General features: G+C 35.5%; 1 pseudogene; it reads right to left on the reverse strand.

Annotated features, from left to right (window-relative positions):
- Positions 1-3077: 3077 nt before the first annotated feature.
- On the reverse strand, positions 3078-3237 carry LOC147827606 (U2 spliceosomal RNA; annotated as a pseudogene).
- Between the last annotated feature and the right edge of the window lie 223 nt (positions 3238-3460).

Below are 3460 nucleotides of genomic sequence, written 5' to 3' on the forward strand. Positions count from 1 at the left end.
AGGCAAATTCTGAGGGAAATGAGGTGAAAAAGTGATAATCAACCACCTGGACATCCTGAACTGATAGCACAGGAAGTAACAAAACAGATGAATGAGGCTCTAGAAAAAGTCAAAACAAATAATTTCCCAGATAACTACAGAGATGGTGAGCAGAGTGAAAGACATGATTAGAGGCTCTAGAACAAAAATAGCTAAAAAAATAGATGAGCTCAGAATCATGCAGGAAGCCATGAATGCCCAGCATAAGAAAGAAATGGAAACCATGATCACCAAACATAGGAAAGAAATGGAATCCATGAAACAGATTCAGATATCCAGGAGATTAAAAACTCCACTGAAAGAATTAACAGCAGATTGAGTGAATGTGAAGATAGAATATCAGATATAGAATACAGGATTGGGATTAGTGACCATGAAAACAGAGATTTCTTAAAAATAGTAAGGGACCATGAGAAATCAATCCAGAAGCTGCTAGATGATGCAAAGAAGAATAACATAAGACTGATAGGAGTCCACGAAAAAGCAGGAGACAGTACAAATGACATAAAAAAACTGTTCACAGAAGTAATAGTAGAAAACTTCCCAGATAGAGGTAGAAAATTGGACATACAGATAAGTGAGGCATATAGAACTCCAACTAGCCATGATCCAAAAAAAAATCTACACTTAGACATATAATAGTCAAGATCTCAGAAACCCAACAGAAGAACAAAATCCTACAGCCACTTAGAGAAAAGAAACAAATCACATACAAAGGAAAGAAAATCAGAATCATGGCAGTCAAGGAGAGCCTCAAGGAGAAACTCTCAAGTCAAGGAGAGACTGGAGTGAAGTATTTCAAGCCTTAAAAGAAAATAACTTCCAACCTAGACTGTTGTATCCTTCAAAATTATCTTTCAAAATTGATGGTGAAATTAGATACTTCCATGACAAAGAACACCTGAGAAATTTCACAAACACTAAACCAGCACTCCAAACAATTCTAAACAATATCTTAGAAAAAGACAATGAAGATCACAACTCCATGAGGCCCAAAAGAGGGAAGCTACCAGGCAAAGCAAGAAACTAAAGGGAAAGTGGGAAAAATAAAAAATAAAACAGCCAACAACACTAAAACATCATGACAAGGATAAGTCAATATCTGTCAAATATAACCATCAATGTTAATGGCCTCAATTCACCAATCAAAAGAAATAGACTGGGGCCGAGGATTTAGCTCAGTGGTTCCGGGGCCTGCTTTGCAAGCGCAAGGTGCTGAGTTTGATCCCTGGTACCAAAAAACCAAAAAAAACCCAACCAACCAACCAACCAAACAAAAGAAATAGACTGGGAGAATGGATTAAGAAGCAAAATCCAACAATATGATATATATAAGAAACACACCTAACTCAAAAAGAAATTCATAGACTGAAAATAAAAGGATGGAAAACAGTTTTCCATGTGACAGGAACCCAGAAAAAAGCAGGGGTAGCAATCTTATTTGCAGACAAAATAGATTTCAAACCAAAACTAATTAAGAGAGACAAAGATGGTCATTACATCCTTGTGAAGGGAGCAATCCAAGAGGAAGAGGTGACAATCCTAAATATATATGCACCAAATACGAATGCCCCCAACTATACAAAACAAATATTAATGGACATGAAAAACCAAATAAGCACTAATACAATTGTAGTGGGGGACCTCAATACCCCACTGTCACAAATACACAGATCATCTAGACAAAAAATTAACAACAAAATTCTAGAACTGAACCAAGCTATTGAACAAATGGACTTAATAGATGTTTACAGAGCGTTCTACCGGACAAAATCAGAATATGCATTCTTTTCGGGTGCACATGGGTCATTCTCCAAAATAGACCACATGCTTGCTCATAGAACATGTCTAAGTAAATGGAAAAGAATCAAACTTACCCCCTGTATATTATCAGAATATAGTGCAATAAAATTGGAGATCAATAGCATAAGAAACCACAAAACCCCCACAAACATAAGGAAACTGAATAACACTGTCCTGAACAACCAATGCATCACAGAGGAAATTAAAGAAGAAATTAGACAATTTCTACAAGTAAATGATAATGCCATTACAACATACAGGACTCTATGGGACACAATGAAAGCAGCTCTATGAGGGAAATTCATAGCAGTGAATGCCCATATTAGGAAAACAGAGAGCTCAAATAAACAACCTAATGAAGAACCTCAAACTCCTAGAAAAAGAAGAGCATGACAAACCCAAAGCTCATACAAGAGAGAAAATTATAAAGATCAGGGCAGAAATTAATGCAATGGAGACTAAGAGAACAATACAAAAAAAATCAATGAATCAAAGAGTTGGTTTTTCAAAGAATAAATAAAATCAATAAACCTTTAGCCAATCTTATCAAAAAAGGAAAGAAAAGGCTCAAATCCATGGAATTGAGAATGAAAAAGATGAAGTCAGAACAGACCCATCAGAAATCCAGAGGATCATCAATACCTACTTCAAGAACCTGTACTCTAATAAAATGGAAAACACAGAAGAAATGGACAGATTCCTAGATACATATGAATTGCCAAAATTAAATAAAGAAGATACAAAAATTCTAAACACCCCAATTATAACAAGTGAAATTGAAAATGTAATTAAAAATTAACCAACAAAGAAAAGCCCAGGTCTTGAAGGCTTTACTGCTGAATTCTACAAGCTATTTAGAGAAGAACTATTGCCATTACTCTTTAAAGTCATCAGTGAAATTGAAAGGGAAGCAAGGCTTCCAAATTCATTCTTGGAAGCAAGTGTGACTTTGATTCCAAAACCAGGGAAAGACTCAACCCAAAAAGAGAACTACAGGCCAATCTCCCTAATGAACATAGATGCAAAAATCCTCAACAAGACACTGGCAAACGGAATACAGAGGGTCATCAAGAAAATCATACACCCTGACCAAGTCAGATTTATCCCAGGGATGCAAGGATGGTTCAACATATGTAAATCAATAAATGTAATGCATTATATTAACAGAGCCAAGGACAAAAACCAATGATCATCTCAAAAGATGCACAAAAGGCATTTGACAAAATTCAACACCTATTCATGATAAAAACCCTACAGAAAATTGGAATAGAAGGTCTTTATCTCAACTTGATAAAGGCTATCTATGAAAAACCAACAGCCAACAACATACTAATTGGTCAAAAACTGAAAACTTTCACACTACACTTGATCTTAGCCAAAAGGCCGAGAAGCAATTGAAAACTTTCACACTAAAATCAGACACAAGACAAGGATGCCCACTATCACCACTCCTGTTCAATACAGTTCTGGAAACATTATCCAAAGCAATTTGAAAAGAGAGAGAAAAGGAATAAAGATAAAAAAGGAAGAAGTTAAACTGTCATTATTTGCTGATCATATGATATTTTACATAGAAGACCCAAAAAACTCCACCAAAAGACTTCTACACTTAATTGAC

The sequence above is a fragment of the Heterocephalus glaber genome, unplaced genomic scaffold (genome assembly GCF_053883595.1).
Source record: "Heterocephalus glaber isolate CG9 unplaced genomic scaffold, H.glaber_assembly_v1.0 deba00001442, whole genome shotgun sequence".
NCBI classification, from domain to species: domain Eukaryota; kingdom Metazoa; phylum Chordata; class Mammalia; order Rodentia; family Bathyergidae; genus Heterocephalus; species Heterocephalus glaber.